This window comes from Antechinus flavipes, chromosome 4 (assembly GCF_016432865.1).
Source record: "Antechinus flavipes isolate AdamAnt ecotype Samford, QLD, Australia chromosome 4, AdamAnt_v2, whole genome shotgun sequence".
Classification (NCBI taxonomy): domain Eukaryota; kingdom Metazoa; phylum Chordata; class Mammalia; order Dasyuromorphia; family Dasyuridae; genus Antechinus; species Antechinus flavipes.
In genome coordinates, this window is record NC_067401.1 from 315,739,477 (window position 1) to 315,766,356 (window position 26,880).

Genomic DNA, 26,880 nt, shown 5'->3' on the forward strand with positions numbered 1-26,880 from the left:
ATTAATGTTTAAGGAAATCTTTGTTCTAAAGTGCAGAAAATAACTCAAAATTGTATTCCTATTTAAAATAACATGAAATATTATTTTGCTTTCTTTTCTTTTTTTGCCTAGGATATTGGAAGAGAAAAAAATCAAATTAATTGTACTGGTGAGGCAGAAACAGGTATAACGTGAGTATAATCTATTTTGTTCCACATATTAAGACATGTTTATAACTCAAAAGATGACATAAAGTAGAAGATTGAGAGCCAGCTTTGAAGCCAGGAAGGTCTGCCTCTGACACATCCCAGCTATGTGACTTTCAGTTTCTTTTCTTGCTAGTGATTCAGACAATTTCTTAAAGACTATAAATTGCAGAGAAGGTGCTGATTTGTAGGAGTAGAGCAAATTTCCTCATCTGAAAGTTTCATGACATATGATCCTTTTCTCTGCTACTCAAATGGGTTCAAAATTTCTTTTTCATAGTAGGCACTTTATTGAAGTTTTGTTTGTTTCTCTAGACTATATGCTCTTATTGTATAAAAGAGAATTTGTTCCCAGGCTATGCCTTTGCATTCTAAATAATAAATTCTAAACATTACTAAATATGTTTATTATTTATTATATAAATTCAATATATAATACATGAGTAATTTGTCTATGAGTATGATTTCTTCATTAATGGGAACTCCCTTGTGAAACATTATTTTCTAATTTGTATTGTTGGGGAATTGGGGTAAATGACTACTGAAGTCCCTTCCAGCTTGCGCAGTATGCATTTGGCCATTATGGGAATGGTAATAAAGATTCTACTGAAACAGATTCTGGGAAACAGATGACCCAGGATATAGGGTCATCTTCTCACTGGATTAAAGCAGCAATGGGTATCTGAGTAACCTTTTTTGAAGGAGTGAAAAGGGAGTAGAAAAAATATCCTTAAAATTGTCTATTTTACTCAACATTGGTCTGCAGCAACCAAAGATCCCACTCTGAGGTTGAAACCACAAAAAAAAAAAGTATGAAAACTTTTGCAAAGATGATTCTACTCACTAACAATTATTTCATTCAATTGGCAGTTCTGAATGAAACAAGGCTGGCAAATAAAGGTCAGCTTTCCAAAATCAGAGTGTTTTTCTGTAGTGGCTGCAATGAAAAGTGAGTTTTGAAATTAGCAAAGATTTTGCAATTAAAGCTAAACTAATCAAAAGCTTGCTAACCTACCAAAAGGAGTAAATGATATCATCATAATAAGATTGCCATTTGCAGGAAAGTGCCACACCACCATCATCAGTATGTATGCTTCTACCATACTTCCCACATCAAAGAAAAATTTTATGAAGATCTGGGAACTTTCATCATCAATATATTAAAAGAGGACAAGCTTATAATTCTAAGTGCCTTTAATACAAGAGTAGGCATAGACTACCAGATATGGCAGAGAGTCCTTGGGAGGAATGGATTCAGAAAGAGCAATAATGATCGCTTATTAATAAAGATTTGTGCATCTCATGACTTTTTCATCTTTAACATTTTCTTTCATTTACCTAAGCTCAATAACATTTTGTGGATGTACCCTCACAACAAGTATTTATATTTCATTGATTATTTCATCATAAAAAGAAGAGGATGTGAGAATGATGAAGGTGATATGTGATGCAAAGAGCTGGACTGATCATAAACTTATCTTTTTAAGCTAAATATTCAGATTCAACAAAAGCAGTGTTCCCAAGGCAGGTAGTCATTAAGACAAGATAATTATTAGAAGACTTAATGTCAACAAATTAGAATTCTTCTCTGAGGGGAAATTTAATTTGTTAACTTGGAGAGAAAGCTGAGACAACATGTGGTTGACAATAGTGGAGCAAAAAAAAAAAGTAGACAGCTTTCAGAATTTTGATATATATTTACTTATCTGGGCCAGAACATCACAAACTTCAAGACTGGTTTGACAAGAATGGTGGGGAAATTCAGAAGCTGTACAATGGAAACAAGAATTCCAGCATTTAATTCCATCAAGAGTAAAGTGCAAATAAAGGTTAGAGAGTTGTAGAATCCTTGGCTCTGTAAGAAGGCAGATGACATTCTGTTTTGTATTGATAATAACAATCCAAAGTGCTTTTATGTCCTGAAGTATATCTGTGAACCAGAGACCTATGGTGCATCCCAACTAATTGATTACTAATATGATTACTAATGATTATTAATATGGTACATCCCAACTAATTGATTACTAATATACTAAGTACTAATTACATGATTCTGGAGAGATGGGCTTAATATGTTCTTAGTACTTTCAATAGATTAATACAGAAGCCATTGACTATATACTTCAAGTCAAAATCAGTCCCTTTCTACCTGAATTTGCAACAGAAGATGGGGTTTTGAATGTCATTTGTCTCTTCTAATGTGGCAAAGGACCTGCTGATTCTATTCTAGCTAAGATTTATGAGGCAGGGAATCCACTGCTCATACAATATCTGACCAAAATTTTCTGGGTCATTTATCAAAAGGAGGTTCTCCTCCTGCAGTTCAAGGATACTTCCTGTCCTCTATAAAAGTGAAGGAAATAGATTGTCCCATGACAATTATAGAAATCTTTCTCTTAGTTATTGCTGGTAAGAGTTTTACTAGAGTCTTCCTATAAAATTGATCCTTTACTTGATAGGTGGCCATTTACTTGAGAACCAACTCCAGGGGAAATAATATCTGTAGATCTGACTAAGACATTTGATACTGTCATTTATGAGAACTTGTGGAAAACTATGGCAAAATTTGGATGCCTAAAGTTCATTAGTATTGTGTTTCAGTTTCATGACAACACAATATCACAGGTCTGGATAATGTATGATGTGCTTGTGCTTTCACAGTCACTAATAGAGTAAAGCAAGACTGTGTGCTTGCTTCCATGCTTTTTGGCATGATGTTTTCAACAATGTTGTTAGACATTCAAAGAGGCAAAAATGGTATAAAGGCCAGCTACCAAGTTGATGGTAAATTCTTCAACTTAAAAAAGATTACAAGGTAAGATAAAAGTGGAAAGAGTATTGAAGCATGATTTTTTCTTCTCAGATTATTGTGACATTAATGTAGCCTCTGAAGCTGAGATCCAAGAATATGAGGATTGATTCTCTGCTGCTCATGCCAATTTTGACTTAACAATTAATACCAAGAAAATTTAGGTTTTTCATCAGTCAGAACTATACCATTCATATAGGGAACCATATGTTATAGCAAATGGAGAAATATTGAATTCTGTGAATAAATTCACTTACTTTGGCAGTACACTTTCCAGGAATGTGCACATAGACAATGATGTTGCCAGAGCTAGTTCACTGTTTTGAGAGGTTCCAAAAGAGAATATGGGATAGAAGTATTAGACTGATTATCAAGCTAAAGGTCTAAAGAGCTGTTGTACTGACCTCATTATTGTTATGCCTGTGAAATATGGACAGTCTACCAGTGCCATGCCAGGAAACTGAATTGCTTCCATTTGAATTGTCTTAGGAAGATACTGAAGAGTACTTGATTTCCTTTCTGGAACTAAACTTGAGCTAAACTGTGAAGCATTCAAATGCCAATACACAGAATATGAATCCTATGGCTGCCCATATTGTTGAAATGGCAAACATGTTTGCCTAAAAGACTGTTTTATGGAGAACTCTTACAAGGTAAGCACTTATAAAAAAATTATATCAGTGTACTTTGAAGGTCCCTCTAAAGAACTTTGGAATTAATTATATGACATGGGAGATGCTGGCAAAGGACTGCTCAATATGGTGTGCCTGTATCAAAGAAGGTACAATGCTCTGAGAAAAGTAGATGCAAAAATTTGAAAGCATCTCCACTCCAAATTTTCATATTAATTATTTGTGCTTGTCCTGTGGTAGAAACTTTTAAACTCAAATTGGTCTGATCATTCACAATCAGACACATTGTATCTTGATTCCTACATAGAAATACTATTTTGATGTACTTCAAGGACAAAGGAAAACAGCAACTATCTTTTCCCCTAAAACCTCCATTTTCCCCCTTTTTTTGGAGGAATAGCATCTTCCCAATCCCTTAGTCTCACAAACTAAGACTCATCTAAAACTCCTCATTATTTCTTATCCCCTCCATCCTCAACTGATCTGTGATTAAGGTATCTTGATTTCATATTTACGTCTTCTAAATATTATCTTTCTCTCCTCTGATATTGCCACCTGAAGATCCTCTTCACCTGTTATTTATTGTAATAGCCTGATGGCTGTTCTACCTACTTCAAGTCTCTTTTCATTCCAATTCATACTCCATCCAACACTAAAGTGATTTTCCTAAAGTGCAGGTCTGATCATGATACCTACATCCGACCTCTATTAACCCTCATTATTCAAGAAACTTTAGTGACTTTCTATTATTTTCATGATGAAATACAAAATCCTCTTTTTGGCATTTAAGCTATTTAGAAAATAGTTTCTCATCCTTTCCAGTCTCTTTACATTTTAGTCTCTGACATCTACTCTCTGATTTAATGACACCGGTCTTCTGACTTCCACAAACAAGGCATTCTATCTTTCCACTCCAGGCATTTTTTCTGACTCTCATGCCTGGAATGCTCTCCCTCCTTTGCTCTGCAGAGTTATTATGAGGATCAAATGATTTATGCAACATTTAATGCAGTACTGAGCATGCAGTGCATCCTTAATTATTTCTTATCGCCTTACCTTATTTCCTCTTCCATTTTACCTCATTTCTCTAGTCTGGATGCTTTGTCCAGTTTGACTGGCCCATATAGCTTCTTGCTGTTTCTTGGCTCAGCACACAAATGAATGCTTAGTAATTCAATATGTTATTTATGGACTATTACATTTAATAATTTTGTGGGAAATGAGATCTAGGAAAAGATGAATCCCTTTGATTTTCAGAAGCAAAATAATTTTCAGAAGCCTAATTTGATTTATCTATAAAATGGGAAAAATAGTATCTTTCTCACAGAGTTATTAGTTATCTCACATGAGACCCATGTGTATTTTGCAAACCTCAAAGCAATATATAAAAGAATCTATTATTATTACTGTTCTTGCTTTTTAAGAAAAATAGGAGCACATAATATTAATATTCTATATATGTTTTTAAAAATACATCTTGTTCTAAATATTTTTAATTCATTTAATATCAATTTCTTAACTTCTCACTATTGAAAATTCAATGCTAAAGATAATTAAGTTAGCATGGCTATAGTCCCAGAATTTGTAATCTACTACATTGATTTTGACAATGTGACACCAACAGAAACATAAAATTGTATTATGGTTCTGGGGAGTAGAAATATTCTAGCATTAATTTTAAATAATGCAAAACCACGGGCTTGTGTTCATTTTTCCATGTATTAGTTCTTTTCATATCCTGGTTTTCATTTTAGAAACTATTTGAATTGGGAACACTGCCACCTTCCCAGCTCCTTTTTCCTTCCCTTGCCTTTTTTCTTTACCTCTCATTTTTGATCTGTTAGTACTTGTTCTCTTAACCTTTCACTATATTAAAAGCCTATAAGATTGGTTTTCCATCAAGATTTTAGGTCCAAGTCTTTGGAACTTTCAGCATGTGAATTAATCTCACCAGCTGCAATGAATCTTTTATGGTTTTAAAGCTATTTCTCTTGAGAATGTCATGTGTTGCATGTAGACTAAGCTTGTCATGGTAGGGAAAAATAACAGACTAACTATAGTGCTTTGGTGCCTGAATTTTTTTTAACTATGCAAGCCATAAATATGGAAGGGTACACTTTAGTATATCCTAACAAAAAGTGGAAACCACATTTTCCCCCTCTTTCTGAATCACTAACATTTTAAGTTAATGCTAGTTAGAAGACCTATGTTCTATTCCTGGTTCTATTTTTTACTATCTATGTAACCTTGGGCAGACCACTTCTCTTAGACAGTTTCCAGCCTTAAGTATAACTCTTCACCTAGAAATATACAAAATAAAAACACTCTAACTTTTTTTTTTCTGAAAAGCAAGGCTCTGATCTTGCAGTAATGAAAGAACTCAGAGAGCTCCAAGAAGTTGAAGATGACAGTATGGACATGGAATGATTGGCTGGTTCATTACATAAAAAAGAAATGGATGATCTAATTGACCATTCATGCATAAAAGGCCAACCTTTTTGTATGAAAATAAATATGAAGGGTGGGGTGGGGCAACTGGAGAAAAAGAAAAAAACAAGGAAGAAAGAGAGAAAAGGAAAAAGAACAGATAATTACAAGTGTTAATAGAGCTATAGTTGAATAAAAAAGTGGGAATGAGAACAGCTGATCATTGAAAAGTTAAAATATTCATATGCTTTTCAATAGTTCTTGAAGGCTCAGGATTGTGTATTTGTGTTTGTATCTGTGTGTGCATATGACAAACAGCAGTATGAGCATGAGCTCACAATTCAGTGATTGTACAATATACAAGACAGTTAACTATACAATATCCAGGACACTTAAACACTAGGAAGATATTGGGACAAGATATAAAATTTTTGAAGGGAAGTTACAAGTTAGGCTATAATAAATGTATAATTACAGAATCTTACTGCATCCTATTCTCCATTGTACATAGAAGCAGTAGAAAAAAGCCATCATTTTATAGTAAAAGCCATTTGATTAATGAACATGGGGCAAAAAAATCAGTAAATAAAGACAGGAAACTGGAAAACCTCCAAGCTCTGTTGATAAAATTCAGATATTCTTCTTTAGCCTGGGACTGACTTTACAGCTTCATAATTGCCTCTGTCTTCATTCTGGTACATGCTTTGAGAGAGTACTGCACCAACCAAGTCATGACCTTGGATCAAAACAAGAACTTGTGAACCTCCTTTGTATACAACCCTGACAACATAAGGGAAGGTCAAACACCATTGGAAGGTACTGTGGCAAGGAAATCCCAGTACACCACAACTCTCTCCCCCTCAAGTCTTCCCAATATTTACCACAGAGTTCATTGCCTTTTAGCTAGTATTCCATCACTACTATTCGTTCATCACTGAGGCTGCCTACTATACTGTTAACCAACAGTTCATCTTCCCACTCTGTTACTCCTAAATGACCCTGCCCAAAATACTGACATTGATTCACCCTCTACTCTTACAGTGGCTAGCAGAATCAATATTTAAACCTTGGCCTTTTGATTCCAAAGCCAATGTTCTTTTCAGGACACAACATTGACACTTGAATCTCACCTTGGATTTGTTTTCTGTGAAACCTTGGCTAAATCATTTAAACTTACTGAAATTTGGTTTCTTCATCCCTAAAATGGGGATAATAATACTTTCACTATTTATCACATAAAATTTCAGCAATAATAAACAAAACAATAAAATTCATGTAAATATGAGTCATAAATAAATCCATGTTAATTGTTTTTCTACAGTACTTTTAAATTAAAAAATACATACTTCATTAAGTCTATGAATTCACGATACAGACACTCCCTGAAATGGTAGAAATTCTGACCCATCCAATCATGCCTTTTCTTCAAACATTGTTCTTGATCATTAAAAATTTGGAATTGGACTTGTGGCTTTAATGATAAAAACCTAATTATATATATGTATATATATTTGGATACGGATAGCCTGAATATGTTTGTAGGTGTCAAGAAACTATCAGTAAATTAGGTAGGATTGGAGATGGGAGAAAAAAAGAGGAAAGATTCCTAGAAAGAGCTAGAAGGGATACAGTTGGGAGAAAGAGTGAAAGGGTTGACCTTAGCAAGGTGAAGGGATACTTCTTAACTAGAGATTATAATGAGGGAGGAGACTGCAGGAGGGTGATAAAGAGAGAACTTTGATAAAGAGTACAAAAGAGGACAGTTTTGATAGTAGTGCTGAATTTATATTATTTCTTTTTAAAAAGTTATCAATAAAGTTTCGTGGTTTCACATTAAATTTTTAAAAATTAGAATACAGGCATCTTTATGACATGACAAATCAGTATTAACATTTCTAATTTATAAATTCAGTGAACAATTCTCTGTATATTAACTATAATTTCCTTTGATGAAGTGTTAGTACTAGACTAGCTGTATTCTAGCATAATAAACAATTTGTAGACACACCCTACCATTATCAACAACAAAATAGTTAATAATAGCTAACTTATTATATGTTATATATAAAGTATTATATATAGTATATATAAGATTAATATATTATATAAAGTATTAATTATGTCTTAGGTACTATGCTGAGTTTTACAGTTATTATCTCATTTGATCATTTAATTATTTCATTTGAATAACAGTAATTCACTGTTAAACTTCACTATCACAAAAACTTATATATAGTATTAATTTGATTCTAATAACAACAATATGAAATACAGATACTAGTAACTCCATTTACAACTGGTGCAAATGTAAATGAAAAAAAAAAGTAAATGAATTACTCCAATTCTTACTAGTAAATGGGGAGAGTCAAGGTTGAAATTCAAGTAATACTTTCTGAGTTTTATAACTATGTGTCATATGAAGTCTGAGATGAAAGCAATGCATTTTGTATACAATGTCTCATCATCAATACCATTAAGCTGATGTATCACTTGTTCATAGATCTAGAATTGAATAGAAGTTCAGCTGGCATATAGGTAATTTTACAGATGGGGAAACTGACTTAGGGAAGTTGAGTGATTTGTTCAGTCACATATCTTCCAGGTTCAGAGTCATGGTTTTTTTCAGATGTATTATACTGCTCGTGCTGATGCCACAGAATTTAATCAACTTGGACCTGTTTCTTCATCTTGAAAATGGTGTGTTTGAGAGTATGGTAGAGGTATGGATATGCACTAAGTAGATGTCTCTAAACTTCATTTTTAGTCAATTTTACAAAGGAGGTGATAATAACACTTAAATGATAGGATGGTTTGTGAACCAGTTGAAATAATGTACGTAATGTGCTTTTCAGACCTCAAAGTGCTATATATAATATGAGTTATTATTAATATAATTAACACATTCTAATTAAATATTAATTATTAATGCTCAATATGTGCATATTAATCATAATAATTTTTGTTGGATTGAAACTGAAATATCTCATAAATTTTTCCTGAATCACATATTCCATTAGTCAAAACACCCAGAAACACCAGTATCTGATTTTATTTTTTCATAATTGATATTGCCCAACAAAAAAGTTTGTAGTATGGGATAATTACTATATGCTAACTTATGTTTAAATATTTTAATTAATTTAATTTATAATCTTTTTTATATGTACACCTCAAAGTTGAATGGGTAAATTCTGGATTAACACTGACCAAAAAAAGTCTAATTGAGAGCTATTGTAGGCCAGGGGAAAGAGCACTGTTGCTGGAGTCTAGAGTTCTGGGTCCAACCATATCTCTGGTGCCTCCGAGTTGTGTAATATTGAGAAAGATATTTAACTTTTTTTGGATTTCAGTTTCCTCTTCTATATAATGAAAAGGCTTGGCTAAATTATTTCTGAACTTATTAGCTCATGACTTTTAGAACTTCTAGTAAATACATTTTAGAAGAATAGAAATTGAATGTCTCTATTTGTGTTTGTTGTGGCAAGTGAAAAGCAGTGCAATTAATATCTTTTCATTCACAGTTGCGCCAATTGTAAAATAGAGCTAATAGTATCTTCATTTCATATTGTTGCTATTAGAATCAAATTAGATAATGCTTATAGAGGTTTTGTGATGGTGAAAGGCTGTTTAATGGTGAATTACTCTTATAATGAAGGAATTGTGAAATTAGAGCCAAAAAGATTTGGGGTCATATTCTGCTTCTGCTGCTTATTTTGCCAAATTATTTTGTTTTTTCCTTTTTTTTTTTTAAATGAAGGGTTTAGACTGGATGAGTCCTTTGGTCTCTTTCTGCTCTCAATCTTCTTAAGGGCCAGTGTTTCTTGTCTTCTTTCTTTGTCTATATTTAGTTTGTCCTTTATCTCTGTACATATAATTTTCTTTTCGTGATAAGCTACAGTTTATTATGTTGGTGGGAAGAAATTTTTAAGCAAAAATTATTGTGGTATCCCTCATTATTTAAAAACAATAATAACATTCTGAAAGAAAAATTAATGTGTGTCTTTGGACCCGAAGGAAAATTGTTCTTGTTTACATCTTGATGTAAGATACAATTTTCTTTCTGGAAATATCATTAACAATGTACAATACTGATCATCTGGCTTGAGAAATTCTTGTGTTATTTTGGAACCATTGCTGGTGAGTCAGAGCATATTGGGCATTCAAACTGTGGTTAAGTGGTAATCAGGTTAGGAAATTCTGTTCCCATTAACTCTCCCTTTCTTAGCCCCAAACTCCTCCCAATTAAACTGTTTTTTTGGTTAGTCATGCTTATGGTCTCTGCTGGGTTTTAGTGGGACCAAAACTGGAAGCCCTGAAATACCCTAAGAAAGACTATTCTTGCTTTATTTCCAGCTCAGCTAAAAACAGGAAGTAGTGGAAATTTCATGGAAAAGCCTACTTTCATGATATTTCCAATCCAGAGAGGTTTGGATCAACTTTGGATGGCATATGAACTTTTGGCCACTTACCTACAGCAAACCACCAAACTTTTAAGATTCTAGCACCTATGACAAGTCCTTCCTTGGGGTGAAGGCTAACCAATTTAGGCAATTGTGGCACTTAACATTCAATTTCCTTTTTGTAAAATCATTTAATTTAAATACATTTAATTCCAAAAATGTATGGGAAAACATAATCAGATAGTTCAGATAAAATGATGAGATATTAACCATAACAATAAACATAAATCTAGCCCAATTTTCCATTTTAATTATTTCATGCATACTTCATAATTAACTTAGAATATGATGATCAACATAAGAATTCATGATGAGTGTTTCTTGGAGGAATTTATAATTTAAAATAAAACCAGAACCAGAAATTCCTGGTAAGGGAAAATAGTCAGATGACTGATTTATGCTAGGAAATGCTTAACCATTAACGTATGAATTGCAATCATGTCTTGAAGATCAATCAACTGGAATTCAGTTATACTAGGAGGTTGAAAGTATTATGAAAGGACTTTTTAACAGAAATTTTTAAAAGCTCTTTCTTAGTCCCTTATAATAATATTAAGCCATATGATTTTGGGTAACTCCCCTAACTTCTCTGGGTTGCAGTTTCTGAATCTGTAAAATGAGGTTCCTGCTGGCTCCATATTTTTATATTTTGAGTTTAGCTTGAGTGGTAAGGATGACATTTGCATATCTCTGTTACATGCTATATCTGAGTAGATGCCAAAAGAAATTAGATGGATAAAATCTTTTGGTTTCTTGATTCTGCTGCTAACTCCCCTGAGTCTTTACACCTTTCTCATATGTAAATTTGGAAGTTAATTTTTGCAACAGTTAATTCATGTAGATGTTTTGAAGAAAGTGTTTGTAAATATACTTTAGGAGTGTTAGTAGGGTGCTGTGAATAGCCAGCTGATTTGAGAGTCAAGAAAACCTGGGCTCAAACTTTGCTTCTAATACATATTGTATTGTATGATCTGATTATAGGGCTTGCCAAGCTCTTTTCAGGGCTTCTCATATACTTTTAGTATCCACATGATTCATCCAACCTAAGGTTCCAAAAAGCTGTAGCATGTGCAGTGGCCACACCCTGGTAAACTTTATTAGCAAGTTGAAGGATAGGCCTCAAACCTGTTGGTGAATTAGGAGAATACCTACCCCAACCATGTGAAGACTTCCCTGGCAGAATGAGTTAATGAAAACAATTTGTTCCAATAGACATGAAGATGGCTGAGCTAGAAACCATAGAGTGCTTAGAGCTTGGTCAGATATCAAAGATGCCAAAATCATCTACTACATCCCAAGCCATTGCTAGTTGTCTTGGCTTTGATGTTACCACTAAGTGACTCAAGAAGAAAAAAGTAAGACTAATAACTTTGTCTAACTCTGTATCACTTAAATCTAATTCATATTCAAGTTATCACCTGTGATATCATTGGTCCATGTTTATGTTCATCCTTTATTCTCAAAGAGGACCGTTATCAGGTTCACTTTCTCCAAGTCATCAAAGTCCAGTGATAAGAAAAAAGTCAGGATGACTGGTGATGGCCCTGGATGGAATGGATGATCTTGGCATCTTTGATGTCTGACTAATCTCTAAGCACTCCATGGTATCTGCTTTGACCACTTTCATAGCTGTTGGAACAACTTGTTCTCATCTATCCGTTCTACTAGAAAACATCTTCACATCCTTGGAGTAGACATTCCCCTAACTCACCAATAAGTTTGAGGACTCTCAGTTACTCCTTACCTGATTTAGCTCATTTGCCAAGACAATTTACGAGGGTATAGCCACTGCACATACATTAGTTTCTTGAAGCCACAGCTGGTCCTCTTAAAAATGAAAGACACATAACCAATACATACTGCATGTGTGGCTCTGAATAAATAATTTCAACTGTAAGACCTGCAGGCTACTGTTGAAGACTATTATTTACACAAAAGTTGTTGACCTGTATTGTAGAAGAAGTTTCTTTTCTGAGTTTCCTATGCCAATAAAGTCATAGGTCTGGACCCAAATACTCCAAAACACATTATATAAATATGAGTAATAAGGAGAATGATAATGCAGAACCAATACTCAGCAATTGTTATACAAACCACAGTAAAATCAATATATTTTGTTATTAAATGTCTTTTATATGTTTTACAAAGATGAGATATGTTATATATCTTCATTTCTTCCTTTGCATTGAATTAAATTCATTAATTAATTCAGGGCTTGGTTGTTGAAAGTAAAAATAAAGTGAATCTGTTCAGGAAAAATCAGAATCCTCCCATACTAATCCATGTTGAGAACAAAATTCATTATACTTCTCACTGGGGTTCTGTTGTATTCAAATAAAATTTTAAAACCTCCTATCTCATTGATCCCTTTTGGTTGGAATGAATTGTTGGTTTGGACTAGTAACAAAGATGCCAGTTTTCTTATAAGAAAACTAACTTTGTGAGATATCTAGACTGTCTTTTAGACTTGGCTAGCAGAAAAAGACATATAGATTATTGGTTACTCATTAGCATGTAATACAGCAATATCAAACACTAGCTAAAGATCTTGCAACAACAAGGACCTCTTGCATATCTCTACTCAGATGTCTTAAAATGCTTTGCTCAGCATGTACAAAACATTATCTACTTCTCTTTGCTCCTAGATGTCCTACTTGTAACCCCCATTTCTGTTGGAGAATCATTATTTTCCTAGTCACCTAGATTCACAACAAACTTGGTTTACTCTTCACCCTCCATCATCCAACACAAGCAAACAACTGCCTAGTATTATTGGTTCTCTCTTCTCAATGTCTCTTAAATCTGTCCCTTCTTTTTACTAAAACAGAGCCCACCTAATTCAGGCTCTCATCACCGTTCATCTGATCTATTGAAATAGTCCATGAATCAATCTTTATACACACATTCTATTTCTTCTCCAATCCATTGTTCATATAACTGTCAAGTTGATATTCTTAAGGCACACATCTGATCAGATCTCTCCCCTTCTCAAGAAGCCACAAGGTGTTATGGACCAGAACTCAGTATTTGAAACAAGGATTCTTACAAGGTGTTAAGTCAATGGAATTGAAAATATAATGGCTATTTAGTTTAGCATGGTGAATAATAATTCTCTAGTTCAGTACATGTACTTAGTACTTAATATAGTTCTACAAGATTGACACCTATTCTACAAAATTCACACCTATGATAATGTAATTATAATAGAGCATATAAGCTGGGACAAACTCAGCCAGACAGATTCATTCCATCTCACAACATCCTGGTGGCTCTCCTCCTTTGCTTCTCTGAAGACTCCATAAGGCCTCCAAAAAAGCTAGCTGAAGCCCCAGGCAAGGAGGCAAGACTTTGAAAGAGATAATAATGAATTTGGACTTTAACACCTGGCTATTTTCGTGGTGATTACTTTGCTGAAATGAAGGTTGGTCCAGAGACCTCCAGAAAACCAAACAGAACACTACACCAAGGACTCCATATTGTCTCTAGCATCAAGTATAAACTCCTCTTTTTGTCATTTAAAGTCATTCACAATCTACTTCCAGCTTACTTTTCCAGTATGGTTACATATTGGTTCCCTTTATACATTTTGCAATCTAACCCAATTTGCCTATTCATTGCCTCTCCCATGAACATTCTAGCTTCTGCCCTTGTGTCTTTACATAGAGTGCTTTATAATTTAGCTTCCCATCTCTGATTCTTGAAATACATATATATGAATACACATACTATAATATATGTCGGTCTATACATATAGCAATATACAGATAATAGGCATGTATGTATAAGTATCATATTTACTTTGAAATATAGATATGCATATATAAATACATGCAGAGAACACACACACATATATATCCAATATTAACTTTATATGTAAGCATGTTGTATACAACCAATAGAATGTAGCCTTCTTTAAGACAATGATCATTTCCATTTATTTTTTGCTTATTGGAAGGAAAACTATGTTGACTCTGGAGAGCATACTAAAAATAAGAAACATCACCTTGCCAGCAAAGCTCCATGTAGTCAAAGCAATGTTTTTTTTTTTTTTTCCAGTAGCTATATATCCTGTGAGAATTGGCTATCAGAAAAGTTGGGACCTCAGAATCAATATTTTTGAAGTGTGTTTTGGAGAAGACTTTTCAGTGTCTCTTGGACAGGAAGTAGATAAATCATCAATACTTAAATAAATAAACTAATCCACTTCATTATGAGGGCAAATATTGAAGCTGAAGATTAAATATTATGCCCATATAATGAGAAGACAGGAGTCACTGGAAAAGATCTTGATGTTGGGAAAGACTGAAGGCAAAAGGAAGAGGAGTGGTAGAGGATGAGATGGATAGATTGCAACAAATATGAGCTTGAACAGATTTCAGAAGATAGTGGAGAATAGAAGGATTTGAGGTTCCATGAACTATGGAATTATGATCACTGACTGAACAACAACAGGTACCTAACACAGTGCCGGATATATATATGTAAGATGATTTTTAAATGTTTCTGTGTTGACTGATCATCAGGGAAATAAACAAAATAAGGGAAAAAGAGAATAGTGCTTTAAAAAACTTACATGAATAAAAAAAATCTATTATATATTTTATCAGTTGATATCCGAAACTTTTTTTTTGTAATTCCTGGAGAAAAATCCCTTATGAGCTACAATCTTATGTTCCAAATTTCAACTCCAGATGAATAACATTGGCTAAATCAGAAAGTCCACAAAATAGATTTATAATTAAAATGTTGACAAAGCCTAGATTCTTGAAAGGCTCATGGGTGCTGGGATTATAATAATAGTCTCCTTTAATACTCTTCCATTTAATGCTCCAAAGAGTGGAATTTGTAATTTTTCCTTTGGTGCAAAGATAAAAAAACCTGGGCAATTTGACATTTCTAAGATTGGACAGTGTTTGAATTTCCACAATTTCTGTGGGAATACAATCCACCGTCGCTTAGTTTTATTAAAAACCACCTTCTTGGCAATTACCTATGCCATTATAACAGGCACTTCCATTATGTCTAATATCTCATTATAGGAAATAGAAATCAACTTCTTGTTCCAAGAGTCATGGTACAAAGAATCTGGAAGACACCATAAAATTGAAGGATAGTGTGACTTCCTTTGATGACATCCTCTTTGAATGTTGTGCTTTTTTATCTTCAAATCTAAAATAACTTTAGGTAGAGATGACAATTTGTGAAGAAGGTCAAGAAGATGATAATGATTGCTAATAGTAAGAAAAGTTGTTAAAATTAACTACATTAAAACAAAATTGATTTGAAGCTGAATTTTAATTTGAAAATCAATAGTACTTAGAAAATTCAGTTTAGAAGTCAATACTGAATACTGACTAAAATTCATTTTGGATTTTTTGGGAATATTTTGGAAAGTGATTCCAAAATTTGTATTAAAGTAGATACATGATATACATTCTTTTAAAAAAATTCTGTAGGTTTATACAGATAATGCAAAAAAAAGTATATGTGGGTATGTCTGTCTATCTATCTAAGTATCTATCTATCTATATGTATGTATGTATGTATATATGTATGTGTGTACAAAAACTATCAAAATATGATGCATGATACCATTATTTACATTGTTACCATGGATTATTTAAGTTCATGTAAAAAAGATAAACATTCATTGATTCAATCAACAAATACTGAGTATATCCTACTCTGTGCCAGCCATTGTGTTACATAATTAAAAACAAAAATCAAGAACCCTTGTCTTAAGGAGCTTAAAGTTAAATTGGGAGGATAGAACCAACATAAACACAGATAAATGAATAAATTCCTAACATATACAAAATAAATATAAAACATTTTAATGCAAGGGATGGAACTAGAGGAATAAGAATCTCAATAGATATAATATGTAAAACTAATTTTTCATGTTAAAACAAAAGAACTAATTGTCGAATTCTATTAGAAAGTGATTTTTAAAAAATAATATTCCCAACATAAAAGGAAAATCTAAGGAGAAAACTTGATTCTAAGAGACAAATCTAAATTCAGAATTTCTTCTCCAAAGAGGAATATTATTTTTCTGAATGATAGTTATATAGTTACTTTACCAATTTCCTTTCAGTTTTAGTCAAAGTGTTTTAATTGACAACATTTGATTCAATATTCAAGAACTGAGGTTAGCTGCTGTTGTTGTTGTTTAGTCATTCAGTCATGTCTGAGTCTTCATGATTCCATCGATCATATCATGCCAGGCCCTTTTATCCTCCACTGTCTCTCAAAATCTGTCCAAGTTTATATTTGTTGTTTCCATGATAATATCTGTCCATTGCATCCTCTGCTATTCCCTTTTCCTTTTGTTTTCAACCTCGCAACTTTGGGCTCTTTTCCAATTAGTCTTGCCTTCTCTTTATGAGACCAATGTATTTAAGCTTCAGGTTCAGTATTTGACCTTCTTGTCAATAGTCTGAATTGATTTTTAAAGCATTGATTAATTTGATCTCCTTGCTTTCCAAGGAATGTTCAAAAATCTTCTTCAGTACCACAATTTAAAAGCATCAATTCTGCAGCACTTTGGTCCAAAGCCTACCGGTATGAAAGACCAATGGTGAGACCAAGTGTTAGAGAAGAAGTAATAACAGCTTCTAGAATTCTCAAGTCAGAGACAGTAAGGGGACCTGGCAACTTCTCAGAAAGAAATTAAAGAGGACCCCTGTACCAGGACTGGATTCAAGACAAAACACTGTTTAGTAGCAACTCGATTGCCTCTATTCACTTCTGGTCATAGCTCAAAGGTGGAAAGGAGAATTTTTAGGCAAAAGGGACTAGAAGTTCTGAGAGGCAGTATCACTTTTGGTGCCATCCTCTTTTATCTTATGGAAAGGTTAATCACACTTATATTTGTGGTAATTATTTATAGATTTGTTCTTATTTTTCTATTAAAACAGTTGAAGATATAAATCAATAAAATAACCAAGAAGTAAATATAAAGAAAAGGGAACAGAATATAAAACATAGAACTTTGTGAGCAAACCCAGAGTTAGGGTATTGAAGGAGGAAGAGTAGTTATCAAAGACAGAAATGCTAGTCAGAGAAATAGGAAGACAACCAAGAAAATTTAATGTCATTGAAACCAAGACAAAAAAAAAGTCTGTAGGTGAATAATCCTGTCAAATGTAAAATTTAAGCATATTGAAATTAAGAAAGAGCCATCTGAGTTAATAATTAGAAAAAGCATATTTAGCGGGTTGAAATGAGGATTGAAGCCATGTTATAGGAGATTAAGAAGGAAACTAGTGTGTCTAGAAAGGGAAATCAGTGATTGTAATTCATATATTTAGAATGTTGGATTATGAACATAAGAAAATAGAATAAAGACCACAACAGAGTAGCTAGATAAATGAAGCAAAAAGGTAATTTTGGAGTTGATGTTAAGCAAATCCAGAAATGGTAGAATTTGATAGTGTTGAATTAAGTTTAATTAATATTTATTAAGCAATTACTATAAACACAGCACCATGCTATTGCTAGAGAGGTAGAATGTACTTCTCTTAAATACTTCCTATGAGCAAGGTGGAGTGTTAGATGGTCCAGTCCACACAATCAGGGGCTTACAAAGATAAATCATTGTTATAAAGGAGGATACATTATATTAATGGCATTATATTTTTGTTGGAGGTAATACATAAAATACATCAACCCTGAGGCAGGGTCTGGGATTACAGTTTTGGGATTACAGTTTTAGCTGGCAGGCTAGGCAGGAAGCAGCTATCTTTCTTCTTGCCAGCTGATACATATACAAAAGTCCATCTTAAAATTCTGACTCTATCACCCGGACTGACTTGGAACCAACTTAAACTGAGAGAACTAATGATTAAATTTTCAGGTTAAGCATTTACACCTAGAAAATCAGACAAAAATGAAACAAATCATGGCTTTGATTTATTGTTTGTTGATTGTTTAGACTTGAGATGGAGAAAGTTATTAATGTTAATAAGGCAGATTAAATGTAAAAGTGTGCTATATATGTATGTGCTATATATACACATATACATATATATATAATATATGTGAGTATATATAATATATATACATATATGTATATTCATCTTCAGAGACCTGCTTGTTAAAAAATCACCAGCACAATAGGCCCAATTTCTGTATCTGGGATGCTCCTCTATTTGTTTTATCCCTGGCAACCCCTTGTTCCTTTCAAGACTCAATTTATGTTACCTCCTTCAAGAGGTCTTTCTTAACTCATCCAGTCCTTAGTTGGCACCATCACCAGAAATCACTTTCTATTTATTTGTACATATTCTATATTTGATATGAATATGAATACTGCATCTCAGTTGAAAGGAATGTTCTTGATGGCAGACTGTATATTTGTATCCTCAGGGTTTATCATAATGCCTGACTTACACTAGGTAGTTAACAAATTCTTATTGATTGAGCAACGTAACAGGGTGTATAATTACATGCCACAGGGAGTACAGAAAGTATGTAAGTTCAGATTCTATGTGTAAGAAGACTTATACAAAGCTTCATTGAGGAAGTAGGACTTTATGAATTTTGGAATGTGGAAAGGTGAGAGAAAAGGCAAAAATGTGGATTACAGATAGAATTCTAATTCTTTTCTTCTTAGATTTGTTTCTAGCTCCATGTAATTTGAATATTTGATGAACATGCTCTTTTATTATTCAAGTTGCATTATATAAAGGTCAAAAAGCCCAGAAATAGCACTCATTCATGTAGAACATTGCTTTCTCTATTAACATGATTTGCCATTGAATCATTCTTTGTGTATAACCTTCTAAATAAACAATAAATTCTAGATAAGAGAAGGCAAAAGAGATGTAGACCAGTTTGAATATAAGAAATGTTACTTTCCATGGTCCACTGACTCAGCTAACTGACAACTAAATACTAAATCTGGTATCCAAGTTAGACTGATGTCTTTAATGATAAGAAGAAAATAAAGTAATAAGGTGGGCTAGCATAGTTTTTGACCTGAATCTATCTCTGGGATATATAAAGTGTTTATTAAGCACTTAATACGCCCCAGATACAGACATGTTAAGGCAATGAAGTGGAGAAGAAAAGGTAGAGTTAAGAGAAAGTCAAGGGATGACAAATTTTAACATTTTATGTTAGTAATTTTTATTAAATTTATAGAAATAGAAATTATTGTGAAAATATAAATTCTTCTAAGTTGCCTCTTCAAAATAATATATACATTCTTATGTCAAGAATAAAAGCTAAATAAATGTCTTGTCAAGAATTTTTTTGTTGGCAAAGCTTTTTCTCTCTTGGATTCAAAGAAAATAAAAATCTTTGAATATTTAGGTAATTTAAGAGAAATTAAGTTGCTTCTGAGGTAATGCAAGGCAACATAATATAGTGAAAGAATACTAGAAGTGAATTTGAGTCTTGAATCTGCCACTTACTGTATGGCATTAGTCAAGTCCCTTACATTCTCTGAGTCCCATCTGTAAAATGAAAATGATATTGTAATATATATGCTGTCTATTTTATAGGGTAAAGTATTCCTTAATGTGTAAAAGGCTGTGTGAATGACTTTTTTAAAAATTTCCTTTTTACTTTTTGAGAGAACTTAGAGCTGTTGAAAGATATGAGGATAGCAACTTCAGAGACTAAAGTCTGTTTATTCTCAGAGTAGGCACCAATGGTAATAAATGTCATGATCCAGCTGGATCTCCTTTAGACTAGGGTGTGGGACTGAATTTCTTGAATCCAAGGCACATTCTAGCTGGGAAGTTGCCTTTCAATCATGATGGGAAGGAAAACAAGAGTTTTACCATAGAAGGATCTGAGTTGGCAGGATCTTTTGCCAAGATTCAACCCATTCAACACAAGGAGAAATACGGTTGTGATGTAATAAGAGGTTGTGATATCCTATCAAACCAGGATAATTTGCCAGGGTATATTAAAGAAGCTAGAGGAAAGGAAAAAACAGTCAGAAAGGAGTTCCTAAAGTGGAAGCAGCAGAGGTCTTTGTGTGTTCATGGATTCTGGGCAGTAAGTCTGCAGTAGAAGCAACAAAGATGTTTGTATGCTTAGGAACTGTAGGCAGGTATCTCTTTCTATGCTGCTTATCCATGCAATTCAATTAGATTCGATTAAATGCAATTCATTGAACAGTAAACACTTAGTAGGTGTCAGATACTGTAGGGATTCAAATAACAAGCAAATTTTCCCTGACCTCAGTTTACAATCTAATGTGTCTAATTACAATCAAATGATGAGTAGATATTTGATTGGTAGTTTTGCTTTATGTCCCTCTTTAAATCTCTATTGCCATAACTGAAGGGATTTTTTGAAGAAATGAAAGACTTTTTTTTTTTTGTTTTTTTTTTGAAAATGCTATAATTGCAGGGTTTCATCATTTTAAAATGTTGCCAATCTCTAGCAATGGAAAGGTGCTATCTATATTCTAAAATCTTCAGAAGATTGGAGTCAAGAAAACCTCAATGCAAATTTTGCCTCAGATATGTACTGACTGTAAAAATGGGTAAGTCACCAAAATGCTCAGTTTCAGTTTTCCCATTTTTAGAATTATTGAGTTGCATTTAATGAGCTTTAGTTTCTTTCACCTCTCACTCCATAAAGCCTACTCTTTTTCACTAGGTTCATTACACTACAATTTATTTTATTACATCACCCCACTGTTAACAGAAATTCTGTTATTTGTGATCATTGCATTGCTGAGAAGAGCTGTTTATCATAATTGATTATTGTGCAATGTTGGTGTTACTATGTACAGTGCTATCCTAATTCTGCTCAATTCACTCAGCATCAATTTGTTTAAATCTTTTCAGATTTTTTTGAAATCTGCCTGCTCATCATTTCTTATTGAACAATAATATTCCATTACATTCCTAGACCACAACTTGTACAGCAATTCCCCAATTATTGGGCATCCACTCAATTCCCAATTCTTTGCTACCACAGAAAGTTTCTATAACTATTTTATATATGTGGGTTCTTTATCCTTTTAAAATGATCTTTTGGGGATATATATCTAGTGGTGGTATTGCTAGTAGGGTATATACAGTTTTATAGCCCTTTGGGCACAGTTAAAAATTGCTCTCTGGAATGGTTGGATAAGTTCACAACTTCACCAACAATGCATTGGTGTTCCAATTTTCCCACATCTTCTCCAACATTTATCATTTTCTTTTTTTCTATTACATTGTCAATTACATAGTCAATCACATGACTCTTTCCAGCAATGAGATGATTGAGGCCATTTTCAATGATCTTGTGATGAAGAGAGCCATCTACCCAGAGAGAGGAATGTGGGAACTGAGTGTGGACCACAACATAGCATTTTCACTCTTTTTGTTGTTGTTTGGTTGCATTTTATTTTATTTCTCTTTTTTTCCCTTTTTGATCTAATTTTTCTTGTGCAGCAAGATAATTGTATAAATATGTATAATATATTAGATTTAACATATATTTTAACATGTTTAACATATATTGATTACTTGCCATCTAAGGGAAAGGGTGAGGGAAGGAGGGGAAAATTTGGAACATAAGGTTTTGTGAGGGTCAACATTGAAAATTTATCCATGCATATGTTTTGAAAATAAAAAGCTTTAATAAAAAAAGTTAATCTGATGGGTGTGAGGTAATATTTCAGAGTTGTTTTATTTTGCATTTTTCAGTTAATAGCTATTTAGAATATTATCATATGCCTATAAATAGCTTTAATTTCTTCATCTGAAAAATATTGTTCATATCCTTTTACTATTTGTCAATTGAGGAATGACTTGTGTTACTATAAATTTGATTCAGTTTTCTCTATATTTAGAAATAATACTTTTATCAGAACCCTGTCTATAATTTTTTTCCCTAACCTGCTTTCCTTTTAATCTTGATTACTTTTAAATTTAATGTAATTAAAATTATACATCTTACATTTCATAATATTCTCTGTCTTGTGTTTGCTCATGAATTCTTCCCTTCTTCATAGATCTGACAGTTAAACTATTTCTTGCTCTCTTAATTTGCTTATGAAATCACCCTTTATAATCATGTACCTATTTTGACATTATCTTGGTATAGTGTATGAGCTGTTAATCAATACTTAATTTTTGCTATAGTATTTTCCAGTTTTCTCAGCAACGTTTGTCAAACACTGAGTTCATTATCTAGAAATTGGAGTTTTGAGGTTTATCAAACAGTAGATTATTATAGTCATTTACTATTGAGTCTTGTGAACCTAACCTTTTTCAGTGATATACCACTCTATTGTTTAGCTACTATCAAATTGTTTTGATGATAGCTGCTTTATAATATAGTTTTAGATCTGATATGGCTAGGCCACTTTCATTTGCATGTTTTCATTAATTTCCTTGATATCCTTGACTTTTTATTCTTCTAGATAAATTTGTAATTATTTTAGCTCTATAAAATAAGCTCTTTTCTTCTAAAAGGGTCACAAAAAATCTTTAAAGAACATACAAGCTAAATGAGCTTGGCATACTTCACTTTTCCCTTGAGAAAGAAGTAGAATTATAGCAAAGACTTCGGCTACAGTTAGATGCCCCAGAGAGGAAAAAGCCCCCCAGTCTCATCAATGGAGATAATATGTTCAGCAAAACAGCATTGAAATGAGCAACATTTGATAGAGACTCATGGAAGGAAGTCTGATAAGAGCAGGATGATAGAAGCTATAGGATGATATAGTTAGGGATTATCAGAGGTCATATTACATCAGAGTTGCCTCTTTATACATTTATTCTTCCACATGTATGGCTTGGACACACATAATCTCTAAGCATATTTCTCTACATGTGCACTTTATCTATTTGTTCTCTACACATGTGTTTCTTCCTGTTTTTTAACAGCTATTCTTCCCACCAATGCTGTATATATTTTTTAGACTTTGTCCCAGTTTTATCAAAAATGTTTTATTGCTACTTTCATATTGTACTATTTCATCAAGTGTCTGCTTTACACTAATTTTGCTTTTACCAAAGTAAACATATAACTTCATGCTTGTGAACTCCTAGGGTTCTTTAAACTTAAGATAGACTTTTCAGTGGAGTCTTTCATAGTTAGAAGAGCTTACTAGCATTAATTTTGTTCTATTGTGTGATGTGGAGAAAAATGAAAACAATAGTCTCTGCTCTTATTGAACTTAGAGCACTGAACTTAAGGAAATATAAATCAAATTTAACCTTAGCTTATTGCAAAAACTTAGTTCTTAATCTTAAACTTAGTAACTGAGTGGTAACAGAGAAGTCTTTGATCCTCCATTATCTCCTGTGTCAAATAAAGATCATAGAAAAAGTGGCTCTTAAAATAAATCCCAGTTCTCCCTTAATGGTGGTTATGGCACTTCACAAGCAGATCAGACAAACCCATAGTACCGAAAATGACAATGGCACCATGCACAGGGCCATTGTCAATGAGGAAAAGCAACAAGCTGACAAAACACTGGACTTCAGTAGTGTTTTGGCCTTGACAAGGTAAATAAAGGAGGTCAGGAATTGACTTTTGCAGAAGCTCCTTTCAAACTTGGCATTCAGTTTCTTGAGGTTTCTCATGAAGTGAATCAATGGTGGATTTGGATTCAGGATTTGAATCTTTTTATTAGCTTTATAATCCTAGGGAAATCACTTACCTGCTCTTAGCCTATTTCATTACTTGGGAAATAGGATAATAATTTACTTCACTGGGTTTTTGTGAAGATTAAAGGAGAAAAAAGTTTAAATTACTTTCAAACTTTAAAGTGTAGTAATATAAATGTGGGTTATTATTAATCTGCTTCGTATGGGATGCATGACTTTCATTCTCCTGCACATTAGAGTAGCTTTTTGAATCAACAGAAAGTAATGTATTTTGCAAAGACGGGGCAGCCACATTTTGTAAGTTTCTTATCTCTGATGCCATAGGCTGATGCTAGTACAAAGAACATCCTGAAATAGAAAGTATAAGTAAGAGCTATGAACATTTTCAAGAAACGTCAGAGTAAAATATCTCAGAAAGAAAAACAGCATTTTCAGCATTTAGTCAAAGCAACCTGCTTCAAGCAAGCCATATGGATATCAAAGAGGTCCAGAAGATGTATTTTTTTGAATTATAATATAGAATTACTATAATGATCACTCACGAGATCACTCACACAAAATATTTTGTGAACTTTAATATCCTATATGAATGGTTATATCTGAAAATACATATTAAGTGCCCATTATATACCAAGTACTACACTAAATGCTTGTGATAAAACAATCCCTATCCTTAAAAAATGCATATTAGTAACAGGACTGATAATATGCAAATATCTTTTTGTACACTCATAATAAATTTAGTATAAATGGAAGATAAATAAATAAAAGGAATGGACAAGTAGATAGAGCACTGGGCTTAGAATCAAGAAGACTCATCTTCATGAGTTCAAATATGACCTTGGACACTAGTTGAGTGGACCTAGGCAAGTTTTTAAATCCTATTTGCCTCAGTTTACTAATGATCTGGAGAAGGAAAACCCGTTACTTTAGTGTCTTTGTCAAGGAAACCCCAAAATGGAATAAGGAAGAATAGGATATTATTGAAATGAATGAACGTCAACATTCATGTAGGAAAGACAAAAGCCTACAGAGCACAGCAAATGAGATTGAGCAGTCAGTTGTGTGGCTGTGAATATGTGATTGGCTCTGAAAAAAAATCACCTTCAAAATCCTGAGCATTTTACCAAAGCTATCTTCAAATATGATAATAGACTATTTCTATAAAGATTTTATGAAAAATTAGGAATATGAGTCAAAAGACATTGAAATTTTCTCTGTTAATATAGTAATACTCATTCCCCCCCCCCCCCCAGGAATCTTTGTTCTTTGAGACAGCTTATAAATTGAATGCCATTGGTACTGTATTATTTCCATGGTAATTTTTTTCTCTATACATTTATTCTTGTGGTCCAGAAATCTTTCTTAACTTTTCTGGGTATCATTTCACTTAATTTTATAGTACATTAAAACCAAGGTGTTAGAATTTAAACATTGTGGTGTCAGTGTTGTTAAAACAAGAAATTTTTTATAGAAATATTAATCAGTTTTCCTTCTTTCAATTGAATTTATAATGGTAGTAAGTTGGTTTGTTGATTTCAAATCAGGCTATCTGAAGGTATGTTTTCCTATTCAACTCTTCTTGCAATGTTATAAATTTGTATTCATAAAAATACTTCTAATAGGAGCAGTGTGGTGGCACAGTGTATAGAGTACCAGCCCTGAAGTCAGAAGGACCTGAGTTCAAATCTAATCTCAGGCACTTAATACTTCCTAGCTGTGTGACCCTGGGCAAGTCAACTCCAATTGCCTCAACAACAACAACAACAAATATATATATATATATATATATATATATATATATATATATATATATATTTCTAATAATATTACTTATAAAGCACTTTAAGATTTACAAAGGTAGGTAACTATATATATTCATATATAATATGTATTATATATGATATACTAATTTTTCATAGTCTTTCGTAGTTTCCCAGCATAACATTTTGTATATAAACTTGTACTTTAAATTTCTATGATCCCTTGGTTCATTCTGATTCTTGGAAAATTGATATAATGTTTTCCAATTATTTATTCTTTTTACCTATTTTTGAGGGAGTGATATATTTTACTGTGATTATTGCTTTACTCTTGCTAAATTCTACTAAGAAAAATTATCACTAATTCAATGTTTTAACTTTTATTTATTTCACATTTGTCAGTTATGTTGAATTGTTATTAATGTCCTTATTTTCTTCTTATCTTTATCCTTTTATCTTGACTAGTCAACAATCTAATTACATGCAGATGGGTGATCACAAAAAGACTCCTATATTTTTAAGGAGTCACTTCCTTAATAAGATTGATAAATTAATTTCTCCCCTCAATTTTCATTGTTTCTTAAGTCCAGAATCTTTTAACTTCTTTTCTCAAATAAGGTATTCATAATATTTTAAATAAGGTTTTCACATAATCTACATGCTTTTTCTTCTTTAATTTCTTGACTCTGAAACATATTTTCCAGCATATTTTCTATATTTTCTGCCAAACTTTGCATTAAAGTCTTTAAATATCAAGGTATATATCAATTTAGTTAAGAGTTCTTTTTTGGCATTATTTTTTGAGCCTCAGCTGGAATTACATTTCTGATGGGAATTTTATGTATATTTTTTAGGATGCCACTAATAACCCCTACATAATGAGATGAATGAAATAAATATTAAAATACTATTTTAAAACTTTCATAGATCTAAGATTAAGACTCTCAGGTCTAGAACAGTTAGGGAGGAAATACTGGATAAGAAAGTTTGCTTAAGCACCTACTAGTTGTATGGTCTTGGGTAAGTCATATTA

The 26,880-nt window shown here is 32.8% G+C and overlaps 1 long non-coding RNA gene across 1 annotated transcript in view; it reads left to right on the forward strand.

The window, feature by feature from the left end:
* The window catches only part of LOC127562216 (uncharacterized), a 198,405-nt gene that overhangs the window by 23,138 nt on the left and 148,387 nt on the right, over nt 1-26,880 (forward strand). Inside the window, exon 2 of the long non-coding RNA XR_007953634.1 lies at nt 112-170. This is a non-coding gene — a long non-coding RNA (uncharacterized LOC127562216). The remainder of the gene's footprint in view (nt 1-111; nt 171-26,880) is intronic.